Below are 26,850 nucleotides of genomic sequence, written 5' to 3' on the forward strand. Positions count from 1 at the left end.
ATCAGTGTATTGTTAAAGGAGGAAGTATCAGCAGGGTTCTCTTTATGTTAAGCCCTCATCCCATAGTGTGTTTAAAAAAAAAAACAACAAACTCACCCCCCACCCAATCAAGAAACACACACACACACACACACACACACACACACACACACACACACACACACACACACACACACACACCCCTCCACACACAGACAGTAAAAGAAGGGGAAAAAATACAAGTTATTAATTTAACCTGCTAAAAGTGATTACTTTATAGTTAAAACTTAATTGTTCTGTAATTATGCATGATGTTTGTGGGTACCATAGTGTGTGTGAGACCAGAGGACAGCTTTGTGGAGTCAGTTCTTACCTTCTCCCTTTGCTTGGTTTTTGGGGACCGAGCTCAGGTTGTTGAATACAGGAAGTACCTTTACCTAATGAGCCCAAAAATCATCCTATAGAATCACGTTTATTTTACAGAATTGAAATGCATGTTAGGAAAAGAAAAAACAAGAATAACTATTGTTAATACTTTGGTTTGTAGATGGAATGGCTTTTTTACATTTTTATTAACTTTTATTGTGGATAAATTTTAATAGAGGCAAGCAAAGTCTTAGGAACTCTACAGTTAGCAAATTTTGGCCATTCTTGTTTCATGTAGCCTTCTACCCTCTTGTTTTTTCCTTTAGGATTTTATGTGTTTACTGTGTGCACGTGAGTGTATGGGTGCATATGCTTTTACATCAGCAGAGGCTGGATGATACTGTTAGATCCATTGGAGCTGGTGTTAATAGGTTATTTGCAGCTTTACATAGATAGCTGTGTTGGGATCTGTACTCCAGCCTTAATGATTCTGCAGCAAACACTTAACTACTGATCCATCTCCCTATTTCTCCTTTTGTCTTTTGTTTATTTACTTGGTGTGTGTGCTAGCTTGCGTGCATGCTTGCACTGGAGCACACACACCCATTTTCCTGGTTTACCTGTTGAGGTCAAAGGACAGCTTCTAAGAGTCAGGCCCTTCCACCACATGGTCCCAAGCATCGCAGTCTCGGGTCCATAGGCTTGGCACACAAGTGCCTTTACTTGCCCAACCTGCTGGCTCCATAACTCTTACTATTTTTAGGATAACTTTATTTTGAAAAATTATAGGAAGTGTCAGATTAGTATAGAAGGTTGTGCAAGTGGCCGCGGTGGTTCACACCTTTAATTCCAGCACCAAGGAGTCAGAAGTGGACTTATCTCTGTGAGTTTGAGGCCAACTTGGTCTACATAGCAATTTCCAGACCAGCCAGGGCTACAAAATGAGACCTAATGTCTCAAAAAATAAAAACAGAAAAAATGTTGTGTTTCTTACATTCAGACATCTTTTAAGTTACCAAACTTAGAAAGTTGACAGTGGTTCTTTACTGTTAACAATACTACTAAATTTGTAGTTTTTACAAATTTTAGACACACACCTTAATTGTGTATGTATAATTTTGTGCTATTTTTTTCTCGTGTTGAAATTTATATAGCTACTACCGTGAAGATACAAAACTCAGGTTACTACAAAGGCCACCCTCCTGCCACACCCTGAAATAGTCCCTTCACAAGGTTGCTCCCTGACCCCTGGCAGTATGTCCCCTAGTTCTATGGTTTCTCCATTTCTAGAATGGTATGTAGTTGAAGTTAAAGAAAGATGGTTTGTGTAACCTTTCACCTGTTGATGGACTCCTTGTGTGTGGTGTGGGTGTGTGTATTGTCTGTGCGTGTGTGTACGTGCTGAAGCCAGAGGGAGGAGTAGCGCTCTTGTTCCTCTTTGTCCCATTTTGGTGAGACAGGGTCTCTTGCTGAACCTGGAGCTAGGCTGGCGGCCAGCAGTTCTTTTTCCACCCCTCCCCAGTGCTGGATTGCAGGCACACCTGGCCCTTTGTGCACTCTGGAGAGCTGAACTCAGTTCTTTGTGCTTACAGAGCTCTTTATCTGCTGAGCCATCCCAGAGCCTTGAAGGATGGTCAAGATTTTGCATTGTAAACCAGGGGCTAGTGAAAATTTGTGCTGGAAGTGTTAGGATTTTATGAAAATAAAAGTTTTCCCGCCACGCTTGGTGGTGCACGCCTATAATCCCAGCACTCAGGGAGGCAGAGGCAGGCGGATCTCTGAGTTTGAGGCCAGCCTGGTCTACAAAGTGACTCCAGGACAGTCAAGGCTACACAGAAAAACAAAACAAAACAAAACAAAAAAAGTTTTCTTCCCCACTCCCCCTTAAAAAATAGGTGTCCAATGATGAGATTGCTGAGTTGTGTGCTAAGTGTATGCTTAGTTACTTGGTTTGATGGCTAATGATTTTGATGATCTTTTTATGTTTTCATTCTGCTTAGCTTTTTCCCCCTTGAGTGAAATGCTTGATAGCTTTTGCTCAGTCAGAATAATTTTATTATTTATAGAGTTGTCATTTAAGAATTTTTTCTTTTGTTTTGTTTTTTTGAGACAGGATTTCTCTCTGTAGCCCTGGCTGTCTTGGAACTCACAGTGATCCGCCTGCCTCTGCCTCCCAAGTGCTGGGATTAAAGGTGTGGGCACCACACTGCTTTGACCTATTATGTAGACTTGTAATCAATGACTAGTAATTCCTGTTTATTTAGATATTTCCTGTCATTTGTGAAACACATTTTAGTCACCATTGAGTTTTCTTTGAACATATTTGAGGTATTTCTAACATACCATGTAATTCATCTATTTATAACAGATTGATAGGGGTTTTAGTATAGTCACAGAGCTATATGGCTGTCACCATACTCAATTTAAAAATATTTAGCAATTAAAGTATTTAGAATATTTTCATTACCTTAAAAAGAATTTTTTTTTTCCTTATTTCCTTTTCTGCTTAGCCTCTAGAGGTCACTCACCACACTTCCTGTTGCTAGGGGTTTGCCTGCTTTGGACATTTCATTCATCCATTGCTTTTTCAAGGGGGGAGACGAAGGAGGGTTGGTTTTTCTGTGTAGCCCTGTCTGTCCTGGAACTCACTTTATATAGACCAGGCTAGCCTCAAACTCAGAGATCCGCCTGCCTCTGTCTCCCCTAGTGGTGGGATTACAGGTGTGCGCCACCACGCTTGGCTCTTGTTTTGAACATTGTAATGGAATCAAAGTGGATGATTTTGTATGTCTTGTTTATTACGCTCTTACATGATGTGGGATGTGTCAGTAGTTGATTACTTAATGGGTTAGTTGTAACCTATATGAATATACTACATTTTGTCTATTAACTGATCATCACTTGGGTTGGTTAGACTTTTTAGGTATTATGAATAATTATATTTTGACTTATGTGTCCTTTTCATTTATTTATTTATTTTGGGTTTTTTTTTTTTTTTTTCTCCTTTTTTGTTTTTGAGACAGGATTTCCCTGGATAGTCCTGACTGTCTGGACTCAGTTTGTAGACAAGGCTGGCCTTGAACTCACTGAGATCCGCCTACCTCTGCCTCCCAAGTGCTGGGATTATAGGCGTGCACCACCATGTCCAGCCTATTTTTGGTTTTTCTTTTTCTTTTCTTTCTTTTTGGTTTTTTCGAGACAGGGTTTTCCAGTGTAGCCTTGGCTGTCCTGAGCTTGCTTTGTAGACCAGGCTGGCCTCGAACTCACAGTGATCTGCCTGCCTCTGCCTCCCGAGTGCTGGGATTAAAGACGTGCACCACCACCGCCCAGCTGTTTTTGGTTTTTCAAGACAAGGTTTTTCTGTGTAGCCTTGGCTGCCCTAGAACTCCCTACATAGACCAGGCTGGCCTCTAACTAATAGCGATCCATCTGCGTCTGCCTCCCTAGTGCTGGAATTAAAGGCGTGTGGTAACACTGCCTGGCTTGTGTCTCCATTTTTTAAAAGAGGATTTTTTTTTCTTTTGTGTACGCTGTGTGTATGTGCACATTTGCATGTTAGTGGGCATATTTGTGAGCTGAGACTCAAGGTTGATATCTGGGATCTTCCTGATCACTCTTGCTCCTTAATGTAGGCAAGTTCTCTTAGTCAAACCCAGAGCTCACTACTAGTCTCATTAGCCAGCTTGCTCTGGGACCCTGTCTCCAGTCTTCGGTTTTTGAGACTGAAATTGCAGGTGAGCTACTATACCCACTCATTTGCTCATTAATGTGGGTTCTGGGGATCTGACTTCTGTAAGTACTTTGACCACTGAGCTGTGTTCCCCAGATGCCTCCCCCTTCCCCTTCTTGGTGCGACAGAATCTCACTATGTAGGCTATGTAGGCTTGGCTGGCTTGGCTATGTAGTCAAGGCTGGGCTTGAACTCACAGAGGCCCACTGGCTTCTCCTGGCATTAAAGACATGCATTACCATGCTCTACTGACAAGAGACTTTAAAAATGGAGGTTTGACAGGTTCTCTACAGCTGAGCTACATTCCTAGCCCATGGTTTTGGTGCCAGCCTTTGCTTTCATTGTTTTGTGTATGTGCCTAGTAGTAGAACTGCTGAGTATTTGTATCGCCTCAGTGTTTAGTCAGTTAAGAAGTTGCAGTCTTTTCCAGAGTGACTGTCCTGTTTTACTTTCCCATCACAATGTATGAAGCCTTCAGTTTTCCCATATCTTACCAATATCACCCGAATCTCCCATCCTTTTCCCCCAAGTTAGCACTTGCTCCAGACTGAATTCAGTTTAGGATCTTCTTACTCCCAACTTCCCTAGTGCTGGGGTGACAGGGATATACTATTGTGCCAGGCTAGTAACAGCCTTTTTGATTATAGCATTCTTTGTGAGTGTAAAGTATTACTTAATGACGTGGTATTGTGGAATGTATATTTGGTCTTTATCCATTTCCTGGTATGTAACTGCTAAAATGCTTGGCATCTTCACTAAGCTTCTTTTGTATTTATTGAGTGTAGTGAGGCTATAGCCCCCTAGCTAGTTCAGGGTGGGGACCAGTCACAGGAAAGAAGAACAAGTTTCTTTGAGAAGATCATCATTGGATAGTGGTATGTATAATAATTTATGCTTACTTAGTGAGTCCTCCTTTTGAACCCCAGAGAGTTGAGTTTGGGGAGCTTCTGGATAGCTCAACTTGTGGAGGAGGTTCCTGGAACATATTGTGCTGGAAAGGGCATGTAAGCAAGGCCGTACTTCCCATACTCCTTATGTGGACGTGTCTCATCTGATGGTTATTGGTGTCTTTTGCAATATCCTTTGTAGTAGGATAATAATTGTGTGTTCCTGAGTTCTCTGAGAAGCTCTAGCAAATTAATTGGACCAAAGTGAGGTTCATGGAACCCTGATTTATAGCAGGCTAATCACAAGCCTTAAGACAACCAACCTGGGGGCTAGAGAGATGGCTCAGAGGTTAAGAGCACTGCCTGTTCTTCCAAAGGTCCCGAGTTCAATTCCCAGCAACCACATGGTGGCTCACACCATCCATCATGAGATCTGGTGCCCTCTTCTGGTGTGCCGGTGCAAATGTGGGCAGAGCACTGTATATACATAATAGATAAATAAATCTTAAAAAAAAAAAAAAAACAAAAAAAAACAGGACCACCCTGGGAGTGCATAATTAACATGTACAGTGAAGCAGCTTTTCCCGTGTCTTAGAGTGCTCCCCCACCTCATTATTGCTGTAATGAAACACCATGCCCAAGAACAACATGGGCGAACAGGACCCAGCCCATCAGTAAGGGGAGTCAGTGCAGGAGGAGCTCAAGGCAGCGGATGGACACAGGGCCTGAAGAAGACGCTATGGAGGAATGTTGCTTACTGGCTTGCTCCTCACGCTTGGCTTGCTTTCCTACACAATTTTGGACCAACCTTCCAAGGGGGACACCCTCCTACTGATTAATCAGTCATTAATCAAGACAATGCCCCACAGACTTGCCCCACAGGCCAATCATATGGAGGCATTTTCTCAATTAAAGCTTCCTTTTCCCAGATATGTTTATGTTTGTGTCAAGTTGACAAACAAAACCAACCAGCACAGATGTCCAGGTATATCTGCTGCAGAGTTTGGAGAGATCCCTCCCATACTTCTTGGTGACTGGAGGTCAGAGTCTTTGTATATTCTGATATGGTTTGTACATACTTTTCTGTAAGTGTTGTCTTTATTTTCCTCCCCCCCTCCTTTCTTTTTCTTTTTTCTCGAGACAGCCTTGGCTGTCCTGGAATCACTTTGTAGATCAGGCTGGCCCTGAACTCATAGAGATCTGCCTGTCTCTGCCTCTCGAGTGCTGGGTTGACAGCTGTGTGCCACCATGGTACTTTTTACCTGATTGTTTTTGTTGATCAGTAGACTCCTTTTCGTTTGATGTAGTCTCACTTCCCCATTTTTCCTTTTTGTTGCCTATGTGTTTTGGGGGTCATGTTCAAGAAACCATTGATGTATCGTGAAGTTTTCCTCCTCCCTTTTCCCACTGGGAGATTGATGGTTTCAGGTCTTCTATTTAAGCCTCTAAGGGAGGTGGTGGTGGCGGCAGCAGGCATGCTGGGGGTTGAATCTACAGCCTTGCCATGATACGAGTGTGCTTTACTGAGCTGCATTCCCAAGCTGCAGGGTCCTGTGTATTAGTTGCACTAAATCTGTAGATGAGTTTGGTAAAGTAGTCATTTTAACAGTACTAAAATTTCTGATCCATAAATACCAGATACATGCTTTGATCTTGCTTAATTCCTTTCAGTCAGGTCCTGTAATTTTCAGTTAAAAGTACCTTTTTGTTAACTTTGTAAGGAAGTACTTTATATACGGCTGGCCTTGAACTTTTGAGTGTCTGTCTCAGCTCCTGAGTGTGCATGTGCCTGGAGTAGACATGCTCCCCCGCCCCTCGGATTTCATGGTGTTGCACAAGTTCTGTGCCACTGAGCTTCTTCCTTAGCCAGTACAGAATATAATAGGGCTGTTTGCTTGTTGTTACTGAGATGGGGTCTGGGTATCCCAAACTGGCCTTGAACTCACTGTGTAGCTGATGATGACCGTGAACTTCTGGTGCTCTTGCCTCATCTCCTCAAGTGATGGGATCACAGGCGTGCACCACCGTGCCTGGTTTATGTGGTGTTGGAGAGCAAACCCGGGGCTTTGTGCGCACAAGGCTAGGGTGCTACTATCTGAGCTGCATTCCCAGCCTGATTCTTGCAGTTGTGTTGCATTATGCAATCTTGTTGACTTTATTGGTCCTAGTATTTTTTATTGGGTTCTTTAGACATGTATGTCTTTTAGAGTGTACCACCTGGAGCTGTCTTACTTCCTTTACAATATTAATGACTTTTATTTAATTTTCTTGCTTAATCGTCTGATTATAGCAGTGTTTCTAGAAGTGGCAAGCACAGACATCTTGTTTTCTTTTCTGATCTTAGGGAGAAGCATTTACTATTTCAGCGTTAATTATGATGTTAACTGTGGCTTTCTGGTTGACAGTGTTTATTAGATTGCAGCAATTTAATCAGTCTGTTCTCTTTCTTGTGTGTAATAGTGTGAGCATGCAAAAGCACTGGATTTTATACATTTTTTCACATCACTTGAGATGATTTGTTAAAAGTCATGCTCTGACCTCTAGTTCTTCATTGTTTTGATGTTGTGTATGTCTTAAGTTTTTTGGGATGTGGGTTTGCTGTGGTAAACACCATGATCAGAAGCAACTTGGAAGGGGTTATGTCATCTTACAGCTCTTACGGGTCACTGAGGGAAGTCAGAGCAGGAAGTCAAGGCAGGACCCTGGAGGAAGAAACTGAGGCAGAAGCCTTGGGGGAATGCTGTTTAGTGTCTTCATGACGTGCTCGGTCTGCTTTGTTAAACAGCTCAGGCCGCCGGCCCGGGTGGCACCATCTCATGTGGACTGGGCCTGCGTGAATCAGGACCATGCCCTATGGGCCCGAGCCTCGGGCAGTCAGGCTTTAATTCAGTATGTCTAGGTTTGTGTCAAGTTGACAGAAACAAACCAGCACAGCTTACTATTACATTGATTGTCAGTTTAAACCAACCTGGCATTTCTGAGATGACTTCTGTCTGGCTGTGCTGCATAATCCTTGTGATGAATTTTTCATCTGTATTCATAAGTAATATGACCTGTCTTGTCTTTTTTTGAGGCAGGGGGATGGTTTCCGAGACAAGAGTTTTTCTGTATAGCCTTGCCTGTCCTGGACTCACTTGGCTTGCCTTGAACTCACTGCCTTCTTTTCACCCCAGAGTGCTGGGATTAAAGGCTGCGCCACCACTGCCCAGTGACTTGTCTTTCATGTGGTGTATTTGCCTTGTTTTGATTTCAGTAGCACTAAACTTTATTTATTTATTTGAAGTTTTGAGGTAGGGTCTGTCAATGTAGCCTTGGCTGTTCTGGAACTCTTTTTTTTTTTTTTTTTTAAGTTTTTTTTTTTTTTTTTAAATATATTTATTATGTATGCAGTATTCTGCCCTGTATGTACACCTGTAGGCCAGAGGAGGGCATCAGATCACATTATAGCCACCATGTGGTTGCTGGGAATTGAACTCATGACCTCTGGAAGAGCAGCCAGTGCTTTTAAACCACCTCCACCCCCACCCCCCAATATGAGCACAGCCTATATCAGGTCTCATCTGGATAGCCTGCTTCCCCTTCTGTGTGCTGTAGGTTTTTGTTTTTGTTTTTTTGTTGTTGTTGTTTTAAGAAGTGCGTGTGTGTGTGTGTGTGTGTGTGTGTGTGTGTGTGTGTGTGTGTATGTGTGTGTATGTGTGTCTGTCTGTCTGTCTGTCTGTCTTGTCTGTCTCATGTTCCACACTGCAGACATATACGTTAACAACTGTTGGATCCTGGGGATTGAACTCAGGTTCTCAGGCCAAGTGACACCAACCTAGCCATGTCACTGGTCCTGTGACTCATCCATCCATCCATCCATTCGTCCATCCATCTCTTTATTCATTTATCCATCTACTTATTTATTTTTAAAGCTCTAAGATTTTTAGAATTTTATCATTTTATGTGTATGGGTGTTTTGTCTGAATGTATGTCTGTGCACCTCTTGCTTGAGAGGGCCAAAAGAAGGCATCCAATCTCTGGAAATGGAGTTTATTTAATTATGTGTGTGGGTATAGGCATGTGAATGTAGGTACAGAGCAGGCAGAGAGACCTTTGTTCTCTTAAAGTTAGAGTCACAGGTGGCTGTGAGCCATCTGATGTAGGTGCCGGGACCTGAACTCTGGTATTCTGCATGAGCAGTATGTCTCCAGCCCCCCATATAATTTTTTGAGACAGAGTCTCTTAGTGGATTTGTAGTTCACTGTTTTGGCTAGGTTGGCCGTCCAGTGAGGTCCAGGAATCCTCCTGTCTTCATTTCCGAAGTGTAGGATTATGTACACATGCCACAGAGCCTGGCTTTTTTATGTGTGTTCTGGGGGCACAAACCATGGTTCCTGTCGTTGTCCCTAACAGTTTGCCAACTGAGCCAGCTTCTCCTTTTGTGTGTGTGTGTGTGTGTGTGTGTGTGTGTGTGTGTGTGTGTGTGTGTGTGTGTATGTGTTTTTGTAGCTAAATAATGTTGATTTGAGTTGTGTTTTTAATGTAAGCATTTAGTGCTGCTGATTTAAAACAGAGTTTCTTACATTTACTTATTGTACGTCTGTGTGTGTGTGCCGTGATGCACATGTGGAGGTCAGAAGACATCCTGTGGAGCTGCTTCTCTCCTTCACTCATGTGAGTCTGGGGACTGAACTCAGGCTGGCTAGCTTGGTGGCTGTTTCAGTTTTTTAAAAATTATTTTTTAGTTGCATCCCTCATACTTGATGCCCTCTGTTTTTACTTTCATGCTTTTTATATTCAAAGTTTTCTTTGACACTCATTTGACCCATGAATCAGTTCTCTCTCTCCCTCCCCTCCCCTCTCTCTCTCTGAAACTCATGAACTTTTTAGAAATGTGCTTTATTTTTGTGTAATGAGTTTGTTTTGTTTTGTTTTGTTTTTTGGTTGTTGTTGCCTCTTACGTATTTCTAGTCTTGGTTGACTACAGTCAGAGAATAAACTCAGTTTTCAATACATTTTCCAGCTTCAGTGTGTGAGCCAGTGTGTGGTGTGCTAAGGGTAATGTTTCATATGTGCTTGAGAAAAACGCGTATTCTGCTGCTGCCTACTGGAGCATTAGTTCTTCTCGATGGATGCGATGGCTCAGCAGGTGAGGGAGCTTGCTCCAGTCCTGATGATCGAAGTTTGCTCCTTGGAACCCACTTCATGGAAGACACAGACTCCTGCAAATTGTTCTCTGACTGTCACATACATAAGTGCTGTGTAGTATGTACACATATATTTTTGTTTGTTTGTTTTGTTTTGTTTTGTTTTGTTTTTCGAGACAGGGTTTCTCTGTGTAGTCCTGGCTGTCCTGGACTCACTTTGTAGACCAGCCTGGCTTCGAACTCACAGAGATCAGCCTGCCTCTGCCTCCCGAGTGCTGGGATTAAAGGTGTGTGCCACAATCTCCTGACCAACAGCCATCATTTTATTTCCTCTGTCTTTTACTCCCACTTCTCCCTTGCTCCCTTAAGTTTTGGAGACAGGGCCTCACATAGTCTCTCTGTGCAGCTCCTTTTTGGTATTCTCTGACACTGCGTGGCTACTTATCCCAGGGTGACCTTGAATTTAAGACCTTCCTGCTGCTGCTTGCTCAGTTAAGGAATTACAGACATGCCCCCACACCTGGCTCCATTAGTTCTTGCCTTCTTGTGAATTCCTTGAACAGTTCCTGGGATTCCATCGTTATCTATAAAGTTCTGGAGTCTTTTGTATAATGTTCCTAGTGACTGTTCTCCTCATTACAATATGCACATATGCCTTAGAGCTGTCTTATTTGTCTTAGTCTGTTTTACCTGTAGGTAAGATATCTAAACTTCACTTTTTGTTTTTCACCTTCTTCAGTTTTTTTGTTTTGTTTTTTGAGACAGGGTTTCTCTGTGTAGCCCTGGCTGTCCTGGACTTGCTTTGTAGACCAGGCTGGCCTCGAACTCACAGTGATCCGCTTGCCTCTGCCTCCTGAGTGCTGGAATTAAAGGCGTGCACCACCACACCCAGCTGTGCTTTGTTTTGTTTTGGTTTTGGTTTTTGATTTTTCGAGACAAGTTTTCTCTGTGTAGCCTCGTAGACCAGGCTAGCCTCAAACTCACAGAGATCCTCCGCCTGCCTCTGCTGGAGTTACAGGTGTGCTCCACTGCTCCTGGCTCACTTTTTTCAGTTTTAGGTTGACTTAAGAGCAGGTTTTTCCTGCTGTTGTTGTCCCTTTTTTCTTTTTCTTTTTTTTCCCTCGAGACAGGATTTCTCTGTGTAGCCTTGGCTGTTCTGGGCTCACACTGTAGACCAGGCTGCCCTGGAACTAACAGTGATCCACCCACCTCTGCCTCTCCAGTGCTGTGATTAAAGGCGTGTATCACCACTGCCCAGATTTTTTTTTTTTAAAACGGGGTTTCTCTGTGTAGCCTTGGCTGTGCTGGACTTGCTTTGTAGACCAGGCTGGCCTCGAACTCACAGCAATCTGCCTGCCTCTGCCTCCCCAGTGCTGGGATTAAAGGCGTGTGCCACCACCGCCTGGTGTTACTAAATGTATTTTTAAATCTTCGTTGGCAGGTATTTGAAAAAATACAATTCCACATTTATTTTTGGTTTCTGGTTTCAGATGAGAAATCTTGGTGTGTGTGTTTGTGTATGTGAGTGCAGTGCCTGAAAAATGAACCCCGTTGAATTAGAAGCATTGTGAGCTGCCCAGCTCACATGCTGGGGACTGATCTCCAGTCCTTTGGAAGAGCAGCAAGCTCTCTTAACTGCTGAGCCATTGCTCTAGCCCCCAAGCCCAATTTTTGAATAAACATTTTTCATATTAAATGCAACAGTTTTAGTTTTCTTCTTGACTTTTCATATTGCTTGCCTTCTTTTTTTTTTCTTTCATTTTTTAGACGGTCTTTTTTATGTAGTTCAAGCCCAATTGGACTTGGGATTGTGCTGCTGCTGCTCAGCAGCTTCCCAGTGCTGAGATGCTCGCTGTGTGCCACCCTTCCTGGCTTTAGAAGTACTTTTATTAGTGCATGCCTTTTGTTCATGAAGCATTGACACTTTGGGTTGTGTCGCCAGATGGCAGAGATTTATATCAGGTGTCTCTTACTGCTTTCCACTTTATTTTTGAATCTTAAGAAAAAATCATGCCAGGCATGGTGCCGCACAGCTTTAATCCCAGCACTCGGGAGGCAGAGGCAGGCGGATCTCTGAGTTTGAGGCCAGCCTGGTCTACAAAGCGAGTCCAGGACAGCCAGGGCTACACAGAGAAACCCTGTCTCGAAAAAACAAACAAACAAACAAATCACATACTTATTTCGTTTATGTGTGTGTATACACAGAAGCATGGCATGGTGCACATGTGATGGTCAGGGAAGAGCTTGTGGAAGTCGGTTCTCGTCTTCCACTCTATGGGCCCTGGGGATCACACTCAAGTCAGCAGGCTTGACAGTAGAGTGGCCCTCCAGCCTGTCTTTCCTTTAAAAAAAAAAAGGGGTTCATTTTATTTTTGTGTGTGTATATTTGCACAAATGGAGCTTGAGTTAAACAGCAGGAAGTTATAAGCTATCACTGTGGGCGCCAGGAATACACCGTGGCTCCTCTGGAAGAGCACTCAGCTCTTAAAGCTGCTAAGCCCTATCACCACCCCTTTCTCTTCATTTTTTTGAGATAAGATCTCTCTCTAGGACCCATGGATCACTGATTGGCCAGGCTTTTAAAATGGCACTAAGCTAGACAGGACTGGCCTACTCTTTACATAGCTAAGACTGATCACAGTGTATTTGCTACAGTGTTTCATAACTTTAAGTGGATCCTTGCAGGTTCTACTGTGAAGACCAGAGCCTTTGAAGGGAAGTTTCCAAATAGTGAGCCTGCATTTACTAGTTGGGTGCTTTTGTTTTTAATAAATTCCAGGAGCCTCCAGTCGTTTTACTTGTAGATTGTGAGTAATGTGTAGTAACAGTAAGGACTGAGTGTCCCTGACTTGAAATTCCTAGGACCAGAAGTGTTTTGGGTGGTGCGGTGTGTGCTGATCTCCCTCCCCTCCCTCCCCCCTTCCACCCTTCCTCCACTCCCTCTTTTTGAGAATATTTGAGAGATTGAGATTGCAAATATTGAGAGAATATTTGCATACATGTAATGAGATATCTTAGGGATGGCATCTAAATCTAAACATGAATTTCATTTATTTTTCATGTATACCTAAAGTACATGAAGGCTTTTTTTTTTTTTTTTTTTTTTTGTGGGGAGTTTTCAAGACAAGGTTTCTCTGTGTAGCCTTGGCTGTCCTGGACTCCCTTTGTAGACCAGGCTGGCCTCGAACTCATGGCAATCTACCTGCCCTTGCCTCCTGAAAATGAAGGCAATTTTATATAGTATTTTAAGAAATAATTTTGTGTGTGGAAAAAAGTTTTATGGCATGGAATTTTTTATTTACATCAAATTGACACTCAAAAAGTTTGAGATTTTGGAGCATTTTGAATTCCACATTGGAGATGCTCGACTCCTGTGTCAGGTGCAGGTTTATTTCTTGGACACCTGTAAGCTCTTGTGAAGCTCAGCGAGATCTAAGTGGTGTTTCCTGCATTCTTGTATGTGAGATCAGCATTAAGAGGCCATTCTTTTTTGGTTTTGAAAAGTAAGCAGAGGCAGATTAATTATTCCCACTTCGATTTTTCCTGTGATAAATTGCTTAAACTTTTGTTATAAGATGTAGTACTTTGGTATCCCAAACCTCTACTGTCTATGTACACACTATTGCAAAATGTTAATACCTTTGGACAGTGTCTTAGTCTTTTCCTGTGGCTGAAATAAAGTACTAGGACAAAAGCAACTTAGGAGAGAAAGGGTTATTTTCTGGTTCACAGGTCAAGGTACGCACGGCCCACTGTGGCAAGCAAGGAGGTCAGGGTAGCAGTAGCTTGAGGCAATGTTCATATGACATTCACAATCAGGAAACAGATGAGTGCGCACACTAGTGCTCAGTCTTCTCTCTCCATTTTATACAGTCCAAGACCCCAGCCCTAGGAGTGGGCGCTACTCACAGTGGCTAGGGTTGTACCTCAGTTACCATCATAATCCCTTCCCAGCAAGCTCAGGGATGTAAACATGCCCTCCTTCGCTCTTTTCCTCCCTCTTCCACTTTACCGCCCCGCCCCCTTTTATTTAATTTTTTGGTTTTTTGAGACAGAGTTTCTCTGTGTAGCCCTGGCTACCCTAGAACTCACTTTAGGCTGGCCTTGATCTGCCTGCCTCTGCCTCCTGAGTGCTGGGATTAAAGGCCTGCGCCACCATGTCCAGCCACATATGCTTTCTTTCACAATAATAACAATAACAATATTTTGTGTTATGTGCAGCATGCTTCTTTTTCCCTCTTGCTCCATTAATTTAATTTAATTTAATTTTTTGTCTTTTTGAGATAGGGTTTCTCTTTTTAATAGTCCTGGCTGTCCTGGAACTCTCTTTATAGACCAGGCTGGCCTCGAACTCAGAGATCCCCCTGTCTTTGCCTACCCAGTGCTGAGATTAAAGGCGTGCACCACCACACTTGGCTTTATTTTTATTTTTAATAAAGTTAGTTTTATTCTTTTATATGTGATTTTTACTTGATATGTTCAGTAAAAAGTTATGTAAGAAGATGAATATCCTTTTATGAAAATGTTCTGTGGAACTTTAACATTTCAGACCCATTTCTGAGCTGGGTGTGGTGGCGCATGCCTTTAATCCCATCACTCAGGGAGGTAGAGGCAGGTGGATCTCTGTGAGTTCGAGGCCAGGCTGGTCTACAATGTGAGTACAGGACAGCCAAGGCTACACAGAGAAACCCTGTCTTGAAAAACAAACAAATAAATCAGAACCGTTTTTCTAGGCAATAGCTGTTAACACATTTTGTGATTAGATAGTAATACTGTTGCCATTGTGGAGGAGGCATATCAAACCAACTGTTAAGAAGGCTCAGATGTAAATGTGGGGAAATATTTGTTAAAATTTTTTGCATACCAGCGTATGCCTGTATGTCACTAGGTATGTGCTGGTGCCTTGGAGCTCAGAAGAGGGGTCACTTCTCCTGAACAGGAGTTACAGATGGTTTGTGAACCACCATGTGGGTGCTGGGAATTGAACATGGTTCTGATGCAAGAGCAACAAGTGCTCTTAACCTTTGAGCCATCTTTCTTAGCTCCAGGAATCTAGAATTTGATAACAGCTTTATTATCTGTATATAGACTTCAGTTCTTTTCATATTTAGTCATGCAGCTATGCTAGCAGTTGTAACAATTGAGTACAGTGGTTGGTGTAGGAATAGAGAAAGTGTGTTCTATTCAAATAACACCAAATTAAGTTTATTCATTTACTATTTTGGTGAGAATGTGTATTCTTTTCTTTTCGTCTTGAGACTATATTCTAATAGGATAGAAGGGGATGGTAAGTGGCAGGTCACGTGCAGTGCAGACACTCCTCAGGGTAGCTTTGAGTGCATGGCTTCTATCGTTCTGTTTTTCTATTACTGTGGAAATATATATTTAAAAATAATTTTGAGTGTGGCACAGTCACATGTTTCTATAGTTCTGGATGTTTGGAAGCAGAGGTGGGAGGATTGCTTAAGCTCAGGTATTTGAGAACAGCCTGGGTAACGTAGTAGGACTCTGCTCCAACAGTACTAAGCGCAGTTGAGACAACTGGCATGTCAACTCTTTTGAATACTTGACTTCGGGCCGGGCAGTGAACCATGTACTAGGAAATTTTTGTTGTTGTGCTATGGGCAGAGCTGTTGTATGGCAAAACTTCTGGGGAGATACAACACACAGATAGGGATCCCACCGCAGATCAAAGTACGGATACTACCAAAGTCCAACTTGGTGAACCAATGAGCTTTACTGAGGTTACTTACAGGAATATGGGTGAGGGGTTACTTACAGGAGCAGAAATAACTCAAAGATAGTTGCATCACCAAAGCTCACCCCAGCTTGGGTGACAGCTCACAAAAACTGAGATCTTGGAAGACACTGCACAGCCTGTATACAGCTCAACTGGTTAGAGAGTGTCCTTTCTAGGTGCCGCAGTTGGCCTAAACCTCTTTCAGTTTCTGCTTCTTCCAGGCAGATGGTCTGGTCTCAGGCTCTTCTCTGCTTGCCTGAGAACCTTCTTTCCGTTTTTTTACTGCTTATTCTGTTACAGAGGGGCCTAGTGAGTCTTGTCAGTTTACAAAATTCTGGGCAAGTCACCCATGCTGGGATGGCCTTTGGTTTGTGGTGGGATCTTTTATCTGGGGTGACAAGGGTGTGTGTGTGTGTGTGTGTGTGTGTGTGTGTGTGTGTGTGTGTGTGTGTGTGTGTGTGTGTGTGTGTGTGTGTGTGTGTAGGTAGGTGTGTGTGTGTGTAGGTAGGTGTGTGTGTGTGTAGGTGTGTAGGTGGCTTCAGGTGCCTGTGAAGCTAGAGTTACAGATTTCCCAGTATGAGTGCTGAGAATTGAACTTGGGTCCTGCATTGAGCCATCTTTCCAGCAGTGTTGCTGTGGGTTTTACCTAGAAATAGTATCATGTGAGTAATTAACTCTTTGAGAGCATCAGTGTATTCTTTGTTTTTATATTTTTATTTTTGAGTCAAGTTTTTTGTAAGCACACCAGGCAGTTCACAACTTGCTTGTGATCCTCCTGCGCTAGCCGTTTTTCTTTTTTTTTTTTTTTTTAAGACAGGGTTTCTCTGTCACCTTGGCTGTTCTAGACCGGCTTTGTAGACCAAGCTGGCCTCAAACTCACAGAGATCTGCCTGTCTCTGCCTCCCAAGTGCTGGGTTAAAGGTGTGTGCCACCACCCCCTGGCTCTGCACCAGTCTCTTTATACCAGCAATACATTTGTTTCTTTTTTCTTTTAAAAAGATTTATTTATTTATTGTTTGTACAGTAAGTATTCTGCTCGAATGTGTGCCTGCAGGCTGGAAGAAGGCACCAGATTTCATTATAGATGGTCATGAGCCGCCATGTGTTTGTTGGGAATTGAACTGAGGACCTTTGGAAGAAAAGACAGTGTTCTTAACCTCTGATCCATCTCTCCAGCCCTCTTTTTTCTTTTTTAAGCTTAAAATGATTCAAAATTTTTGTTCTAACTTTTAAGATAAGATGTTATTAATTAAATTATTAATCCTTAATAACTAGAACTTTGATGAAGTCCAACTTATCATCCTTGAGAATCAGTATTGATGGGCTGGTACAGTTGAATCATTAGCTGTGAGTTATGTTTAATTCAGTAGTTAGGAAAAAATTCTGTTAGATTTTTCATATTTACTTAGAACTATTTTGCCTAGCTGTAAGAATGTGTTGAGTTAAATTCTTATGGGCTACTTGTATTTTCATACTTTTACAGACTAGAAGAGAAGAATCAGTGACTTGGAATTTCAGCCCAGTGACCTGGCGGGATGGGCATTGGCCTGACACGTTTTATAGAGGTAATTAATTCATCATTGTTTTACCCAGGCTTTTGTGTACATATGGCAGTTGTCCTCATGCTGATACAGGCACTCCCTTTGTTTCCTGGGTAGTGCCTTTACAGTGCTTATGCATAACATAAACTTCAAAGAACAACATGGTAGTGCCATGTGCTTTGCTCAACTGTAAACGGAAAAGAATTAATGTGCTTGAGTTGTAAGGTGAAGTCCATGGTTTTTTTCATTTAACTAGATTTCTCTTTTTAGCCTCTGTTGTTGTTGTTGTTGTTTTAATGTGAGGACATTGATCCTTTGCTTTCTTTGCATCCTATCTTGATGTTTGTATTAAACCTGTGCCTTTATCAGACATGAAAGTAAATGAAATACTTAATAGTCACAAGGATATTTATGTACTGCAGTGACACTTACTCTTTTAATGTTTTTATTTTTTGGGTTTTTTTGTTTGTTTGTTTGTTTGTTTTTGTTTTTTGAGCCAGGGTCTCTCTGTGTACCCTTGGCTGTCCTGGATTCGCTTTGTAGACCAGGCTGGCCTTGAACTCACAGCGATCCACCTGCCTCTGCCTCCCTAGTGCTGGGATCAGAGACATAGACCACCACCGCCTGGCTGAGAATGGCTGGACAGATAGGCTCAGCCATTAAAGGCTAGGCTCACAACCAAAAAGCATGTGAATGAATAAGAGTGTGTTCACAGTCCACAAGAACATTATACCAACCTATAAGCATTTAAAAAATTTTGTGTCTGTCTATGTGAGTATATGTGCATCCTAGTTCCCAGGTGTTTGTGCTTCCGTATACAAGTCTAGAGGCCAGAAGAGCACAATCAGCATTCCTCTTTATTACTCTCATCTTTTTCCTTTGAGATAGGGGGATTTGTTTTCTTGATTAAGGTGCTCTCTCCATCACCCTTGAAGTTGGAGTTACAGGCATTTGCAGGGATGCCTAGCTTGTGTGGGTGCTAAACTTTGACCATCATGGTTTTGGAATAAGTATTTTAAACTGTTTAGTGATCTCTTTAGCCTCTACTGCTTAAATTTCTAAGCAAATAATTGTTGGGCCAACGAGTGGTGGATGATTGACAATTTGGATGAGTGTGCACCTGCCCAGAATATTCCCAACATCAATAATTATCAGAGCGAGCACCTGTTTATCTCTTTGACAACACCAGCAAATGATTTGTTTGTCCATGTGATATTTTTGGTCCTCTTACACTTTTTTTTTCCTGGTATATTTGTCTCTGACGGATGGGATCCTTGTCATTATGCTAGGAAAATTATTTTCAGTTAGCATTTGCTTTTAAAAAATTTTTGGTTTTGTTTTGGTAATACCGAAGTTAAATATTTTTTAAATAGCTAGATATTTCTTATTCTTGGGTCTGGTAAATGTAGAGTGGAGATTTCTGTGTAAATGTGAAGAGATGATCATCCTTGACTCTATGGCTACATGTCCCCTCTACATCATAACTCTACGAATGACCTGAATTCCTAACTTGTTCTAGTTTGACATTCTTTTTTCTCTCTTGGTGATATAAAGTAGTGTGTATAATAGTAGTTTTAGACTTAGTAAACTATGATGCTTAAAAAGTCAACAATAGAGTACAGAAATAGGAATATAGAAAATATAGTAAGTGGGCTACACACCGTGGTGTACATCTGTATTTCCAGCACTTGAGAGATAGAGGCAGAAGCAGGAGGTCAGGGCTAGTTATGGACACATCATAAATTTGAGGTCAGGCTGGGCTACTTGAGACCATGTCTCCAAAAAAGGGAGAAAAGTTAATAAATGATAAATTTGATGTTTAAAAAATATAGAAAAGAAAACAATAATATACAAGACCTCTTTGGCTGACCCATCTGCATTTGGGGCTGTTGCCATAACTGCTGCTGCAGCCCCAGCCACAGTAAAGCCAAGGAAGAGTTGGAGGAGTCAGGTGAGGAAATGGGATTTTTTTTCTTTAATTCATCTCTCCAAAGCACCCAACTCAGTCAGCTTTATTTGAGAAACATGGAAAGAAAGGCTCACTTCTTATGAACAGACAGACAAAGGAGACAAGTAATCTGGTAAACAAGTCACAATAGTTGGCTCATCATTGGAAAACTGCAGTGCTGGATCTCTGCATTTGTTACCTATATAAAAATATCTATAAATTCAGGTTTTATTTTATTTATTTTTTGGTACCAGGTCTTACTGTGTAGTCCTGGCTGGCCTGGAACTCACTATGTAGGCCAGGATGGCCACAAACTCAAAGAGCTTTCCTGCCTCTACCTCCCAAATGCTGGGATTAAAGTTGTGTGATGCAATGCCCAGCTCATAAATTCAGATTTTAAACAATTCAAGTTATAAAAAGTAGTAGAATATTTACTTACCCAATTTGAATTCATCACGGTACAGGAAAATACTTTGTAGGAGTTTAGTTCTTTTCATTTTACGGAAGCTGCCTTACTGCTTGGTAGACTGTCTTAAACTTTAGCCTGGTGTTCTGCTGGATATTGTTAACGTAGTGTGGTCTCTGCTGGAGAATGTACATTTAGAAGCAATATTTCCTTTCATTGTCAGCTCACACCCCTCTGTGAGTCTGTGATTCTACCATCTTCTGACCTCTGTTGTTACTGGTTGGAAATTGATTATTAATTTTCTTGATGGTTGCATTAGAGTTACTTTTCTGTTGCTGTGACAAAACACCATGGCACAGCAACTTTTAAGAGAAAGCATTTACTTTGATTTATGGTTTTAGAGGGTGAGAATTTAGAGGGTGGAGCAAACACAGGGAGGCAAGAATGGCTGATGGCTCTCGTCTTCAACAGAGAGCATACTGGAATAGCCTAGTCTTCAACCCTCAAAATCTGGACCAAGTATTGAAACATGAGCCTATGAGCCATTTGCGTTCAGACCACCACAGTGATTTCCAGCACACACTGCCTTTTCCTTTTCTGTTTTGTAGATCTTTTTCTCCTTGTGTTTGCTTTTGACTTTTTTTTTTTTTTTTTTTTTATGGATCTAGTAATAGGCCTTTTTGTATCTGTTCCAATGGAAGTTCATTGAGCCTTTTGGATTTGTAAGTTTATTTTGTTTTGTTTTTCAAGACAAGGTTTTCTCAATGTAGCCTTGGCTATCCTGGATTTGCTTTGTAAACCAGGCTGGTCTCGAACTCACAGAGCTCCGCCTGCCTCTTGATTTAATCCCAAGTGCTGGGATTAAAGGCGGGTGCCATCATGCCTGGTTTATAAGCTTTTTTTGTTTGTTTTTTGTTTTATGAAACAGGGTTTGTCTGTGTAGCCTTGGCTGTCCTGGACTCACTTTGTAGACCAGGCTGGCCTTGACTCACAGAGACCCACCTGCCTCTGCCTCCCAAGTGCTGGCATTAAAGGTGTGTGCTACCACGCCTGGCTGATAAACTCATTTTTTAAAAATAGTCAAATTTGAACAATAATTGGCTTCTGTTTTACTAAATTTTACTTTTTAATCTTTCATCCTTATATTAAGAAATGCTGGTAAGCAGGATGTTGGTTCTCATATCTCTGGAGCTCTCTTCATTTTTCTTGCTGTATTTAACTGGGTATTTTTTCTTTTTTCTTTGTTTTTTTAATAAAGATTAACTTAGTACATTTATTTATTCTTGTTTGTGCATGCATGGAAATCAGGTTACAATTTGTAGGAGTTGCCTTTCGCCTTCTACTCAGGTCACCAGGCTTGCACCTCACTGAGCCAACTGGTCAACCCTAATGGGTAATTTCTATAGATGAACAGTTAAGGCTACTGATTGTTTTTTTGCGGTTGTGGTTATTTTTGAATACTTGGCATACATTTCGTATTTCAATAACCATATTCTTTGATCCCCAAATTTCTATAGGTCCTTTGAAATAATTTCTTTGCTTTATTGAGAATTTTACTTCCTAGCTGATTGTTTTCACAGTTAAAGCAAAATTGAAGTGGGAGTTGAGTTCATAATGTAATAAATGTTTTGAAATCTTTGTTTAAACTAACCCATGAGAACACTTAGAAACAACTCCCGTTGCCTGTTGCTTTTGATGAATATGAGCCTGCCTGCCTGCCTGCCTGTCCTCCTTCCTTCCCGTTTCCTTCCCTCCCTCCTTTTTCCTTCCTTCCTTCCTTCCCTATTGATTTGTTGAGACAGAGTCTGTCTATATAGCCCTCACTGTCTTCTTGGTACTGGATGTATATAAACCAGTCTGCTCTTGAACTCACAGGGATCTGACTGCCTCTGCCTCCCAAGTGCTGGGGTTAAAGGTGTGCACCACCACCACATCTGGGTTTGGTCACCTTTTTGGGGGCTATTCTAGGGACTGAGCCTAGGCCCCATGCATACTATGCTGGTTCTCTACGACAACCCATTAGTATGAGTTACATTTTCTGGTATTTTTAAGTGTTTTATGATTGTTGAAGTGGGTATTTTGCAAGTCTAGAGTATTGTTCCTCCCTACTTCTCATGTGGTTATTTTTCATATTGTTTATGTGTGATAACAGTCCTGTTGAACAAGAGAGCAAAAGCGCATTTTATTTTGTGTGTGTTTTGTTAGGAAAAATAAATAAGTATAAATATTCAGGAAAATTTAAGAGTAGAGTACTAAGCATGAATAGGTTTGTCTTTTAACTTCAGAGTTTATAGAAGTTTTCTTTTGTTTATTGGAACAGGCCTCGCTGTAGGCCTGGCTAGGTCGGAACACACCATGTACACTAGGCTGTCTCTGCTTCCCAGAGTACTTGGGAATTATTACTGTTTTGCTTTAAGTGGGCAAGATTATTCTTGTTGCCTTTGTAACATTGTAAACATGTGTAGTCACAGTGTTCTGTAAGTCCGATGCAAACCATCTGTGGACCCCATAGGTTAGGAAGTTTCATAAAGTCATTAGCTTGATATTTTTCTCAGAAGTGCTTGCTGTCAGTACATTTTCTTTTGTGTAGCCTGTGCTTTTTGGGGTAGGCTTTCTGCATGGTTATTTCCATCTTTTATCAGCTGTTTTTCATCTACGATAACCCTGGTGATCGCGTTTTTCTATCTAGATGCTTATATGATTATCAGATGGTTCTCTCTCTATTATGAATACAATCACTACTTGTATTTGTTATTTTTGAGACCTACATTTGTTCGCTTCTCTCACTTCATGTACTTTTTGGGGTGGGGGTAGGGGAAGGTTTTATTCTGTAGGCTTGGCTGGTCTGGAGCTCACTATGTAGTTCAGGCTAGCCGAGAACTCAAAGAGATCCACCTCCCTCTGCCTTTCTGTGCTGGGACTAGAAGCACGCGCTGCCACGCCAGTCCACAGACCTAACAGAGTAGATACAGAGTAGTCTTTGTTTGGTTGCTTAATCTTTTTTTTTTTTTTTTTTTTTAATATTTATTTATTTATTATGTATACAGTGCTCTGCTTGCATGTATGCCTGCATGCCAGAAGAGGGCATCAGATCACATTATAGATGGTTGTGAGCCACCATGTGGATGCTGGGATTTGAACTCAGGACCTCTGGAAGAGCAGCCAGTGCTCTTAACTTCTGAGCCATCCCTCCAGCCCCTGGTTGCTTAATCTTTGTTTTTCATTTTCTTGTCCTTTAGTTCTGTAGCTTCTCTGAAATTTGATGTAATATTTCATGTCTCAGAGTGGTAGATTCCAGGACTACCAAATTATATTTGCTTAAAATATTGCCCCTCCCTCCCTCCCTCCCTCCCTCCCTCTGTGCAATAACGTAGGGATGGGAGACCTTGTAGAGCTCAGAGGACAACTTGCTGGAAACAGTTTTCTCCCTCCTTCATGTGGGTCCCAGGAATGAAGCGCAGGTCATCAGGTTTGGCAGCATGCGTCTTTACCTGTTGAGCCATCATTCTGGCCCCAAGGCAAATTTTCTTAAAAACCCAGGTTGTTGTCATTTCCTACCTGTCACTATTGTATTTTCTCAGTTTCATATCTGAAAACTCGGTCTGCATTCTCATGCAGGCTTTGCTCACTAGATTTACATTAATCACTTCAGTATTGATGCAGTTTGCACATACTGTGTCACAGCATTTTTCCCTCTCTGAAAGTAATAGACTTTGCTTATTGTATATGGATTCTGTTCTAGGAATTGGATGGCACAAGTGACTGAGAGGAGCTTGAGAGTTTCTGGAGCCTGTGAAAGGTAGAAACTCAACCATGATTTCTTTCTCAACTCAACAGCATTCCCTTCCTTGAAGTCTTCGTTTTTATTTCAGCCTCAGGTAACTTTATTTCTCATCATCTTTGTTTGTTTGTTTTTTCGAGACAGGGCTTCTCTGTTGCCTTGGTTGTCCTGGACTCACTTTGTAGACAGTGACCTACCTGCCTTTGCCTCCCTGAATGCTGCGATTACAGACGTGTGCCACTGCTTATTTCTCATAATCTTGAAAAAGTACATTTATTTATTTTTTAAACTGTAGTTTGGTTAAATCACGAATAAAATCAGCACACACGTTTGAGGTGGCTATTTTAGCTGTGTAAGGCATTGATGTACTGTTTTGGACTGGGCAGGTGTTTTGAGTGGCTTCTTAAACCATCAGTGTTGAAGAAATTACTTTTCAAATATATATAAATATTTATTTGTTGGATGATAGATTTCGTGTTGGGTTTGTATAGTAGTTTCTGTTTGAATTTTTATATCTGGAGGAGACTTTAATATATTTATCTATGTGTCTGTCTATCTATCTGCCTGCCTCCCAAGGGCTGGGGTTAAAGGTTTGTTCCACTACGTCTGGCTTCTTAATTTTTAAGATGAAACTGATTAATATATTATGTAATGATAAATAGTCCTTGTTTTCTTGGTTAATCCTCTTTAACAGGAGAGTACACTTTTTACCCCACTATCCCAGCATTACATTTTCCTGAATGTCTAGATAAACTTTTTATACCTGAAAAATGTTAGACTATTAATATAATTGTATCTGCCATATAGTTTTTGAATATTGGTAGAAATGTAAGTAATTGTTAATAATGTCAACTTCTTAGGATCTTGTTGGGTGAGGAGCAGGGTGGTCAGGGAGGAGGTGAGGGATGTGGTCAGGGAGGAGGTGGAGGTAGTCATGGAGCAGATAAGGGGTGGTCAGGAGATGAGGGGCAGTCAATGAGGAGATGAGGGGGTTGAGGAGGTGAAGGGTGGTCAGGAGATGAGGGGCAGTCAGTGAGGAGGTGAGGGGTGGTCAGGGAGGAGGTAAGGGATGGTCAGGAGATGAAGGGCAGTCAGTGAGGAGGTGAGGGGTGGTCAGGGAGGAGGTGAGGGGTGGTCAGGGAGGAGGTGAGGGGTGGTCAGGAGATGAAGGGCAGTCAGTGAGGAGGTGAGGGGTGGTCATGGAGGAGGTAAGGGATGGTCAGGAGATGAAGGGCAGTCAGTGAGGAGGTGAGGGGTGGTCAGGGAGGAGGTGAGGGGTGGTCAGGGAGGAGGTGAGGGGTGGTCAGGAGATGAAGGGCAGTCAGTGAGGAGGTGAGGGGTGGTCAGGGAGGAGGTGAGGGGTGGCCACTGAGGAGTTGAGAGGTACTCAGGACTGAGTGATGGATTTGAGACACTGAGTGGTGGTGTTGGAGTTAGCCTCAGTAGATACTGAAAAAAGAATGAGCCCAGCAACTTTTTGACAGTTCTAGGGCCTTTTTGGCTCTGGAAGTGACTTGATGTTAAAAAGTACATTGAATCAGAGAAGTTTCATTTTAATTTCCAGTTAATTTCTAGCTGTGCAACCATATGAATGCCTGGGTTCTTTGTTAAAAGAGGATTATTATTTTCAGGGCTATTAAAATACTGAGCAAAGTAACCTATGTAACAATGCCCAGCCTAATGCTTTGTACCTAGTAAATCATCACACACATTAATTGTCAACACAGTAGTTGTCCTTCCTCTTAGTCAATACTGTAATGATTTATAATACAGATACAAACCTGTTCATGACTTTAGAAAGATAGTTTTTATATTATTTGCATAAAGTTCCACTAAAAATTTAAAGCTATTTTAGTGTCTTGTATAATCGCTTAAAATGAGGAATGCTCAGCTTGTCTAGATGAGACCCTTCTGTTAAGTTCTGACTCAAGCTCCCTCCCAGACTCCCTGAGTGTCAGAAGTAATTAATTAGGACAAGTGCTTGTATTAAAAACGCATTTTAGCCGTGCATGGTGGTGCACGCCTTTAATCCCAGCACTCGGGAGATAGAGGTAGGAGGATCTCTGAATTTGAGACCAGATAGATGGTCTACAAAGCAAGTCCAGGACAGCCAGGGCTACACAGAGCAACCCTGTCTCAAAACCCACCTCCCCCTCCAACCCTTACAGTTTAGCCAGGCCTGTGGTGCAAGCCTTTAGTCCTGGCACTTGAGAGGCAGAGGTAGGCAGATCTCTTGAGTTCAAGGCCAGCTTGGTTTATAGAGTGATGTCCCTGCCAGCCAAGGCTACACAGAGTGACCATGTCTAGGGGGGAAAAAAAAGCAAACAAAAAACCCAAACTAAAAACCAAAACCATATATTTTAAATTTTTTAATAAAAGCACCAATGCAAAGCTTCTTTAGTCTGTCTCCTTGTAGATCTGTACAGCTCAGTTTCTAAGGACTTTCTGCTATTTCCTCAGAACATTCAGTTAGATGAGAGCAATAGGAGTCCGTGCATCTCTTCCTGAAGACAACAGAAGATGCTGCTAATTGATGTTCTCCTCAAGCCTCCAATTCTCCACTCTAGCCTTAAACAACTAGAATTATCTAAACTGCTACTGTAAAGATGGTTTCTACATAGATGAGCCAAACAGTTCAGTTGTCAGTAAGAAAGGCTGGTGCATGTGACTGAGAGGAACACACACACACACACACACACACACACACACAGAGAGAGAGAGAGAGAGAGAGAGAGAGAGAGGAGAGAGAGACAGACAGAGAGAGAGACAGACAGACAGAGACAGAGACAGACACTGATTGAGCTCTATCTGTACAACCTTGAGGAGGAGGAGAACAGGACAAGCGTAGGACACAGGGTCTCAGAGAGAGAGCTCTCATGTGCTGCCTTACTGTACTTTCAAAACCTAAATGCAACGGCAGCAGGAATCTACTGTCCTGTCCCCAGCACTGAGGAGAACACCAAACAGAAAGCTGGTGCGTGGTTTGAAAGACAACATCCATAGCGACTCTTTTTCTATGAAGTGTGTGTGTGTGTGTGTGTGTGTGTGTGTGTGTGTGTGTGTGTGTGTGTGTGTGTTTTCAGGATAGGATTTCTGCATGTAGCTCTGGCTGCCCTGGACTCACTTTGTAGACCAAGCTGGTCTTGAACTCACAGAGATCCATCTGCCTCTGCCTCGTGAGTGCTGGGATTAAAGACGTGTAACACCATGCATGGCTTCCAATGGATTCTTTATTAGTTCATTTTCAAAATTTTCACTGTTGTTTCTTTATAGGGAAAAAAATCTCCATGGTAATGCTTGATCAGAGTTATTTATTCTTTAAAGATGAATGCATTTAACATTCTTC

General features: G+C 41.9%; 1 protein-coding gene across 6 annotated transcripts in view; it reads left to right on the forward strand.

The window, feature by feature from the left end:
• The window catches only part of Znf148 (zinc finger protein 148), a 113,053-nt gene that overhangs the window by 20,435 nt on the left and 65,768 nt on the right, over positions 1 to 26,850 (forward strand). For 4 of the 6 annotated variants that reach the window (XM_051149821.1, XM_051149826.1, XM_051149823.1 and 1 more), the window contains exons 2-3: positions 17,312 to 17,393; positions 23,466 to 23,601. The gene's annotated coding sequence lies outside the window, so the exon portion shown is untranslated. The remainder of the gene's footprint in view (positions 1 to 17,311; positions 17,394 to 23,465; positions 23,602 to 26,850) is intronic. The other 2 variants (XM_051149824.1, XM_051149825.1) reach the window with 1 other exon arrangement.

The sequence above is a fragment of the Acomys russatus genome, chromosome 8 (assembly GCF_903995435.1).
Source record: "Acomys russatus chromosome 8, mAcoRus1.1, whole genome shotgun sequence".
Lineage (NCBI taxonomy): Eukaryota > Metazoa > Chordata > Mammalia > Rodentia > Muridae > Acomys > Acomys russatus.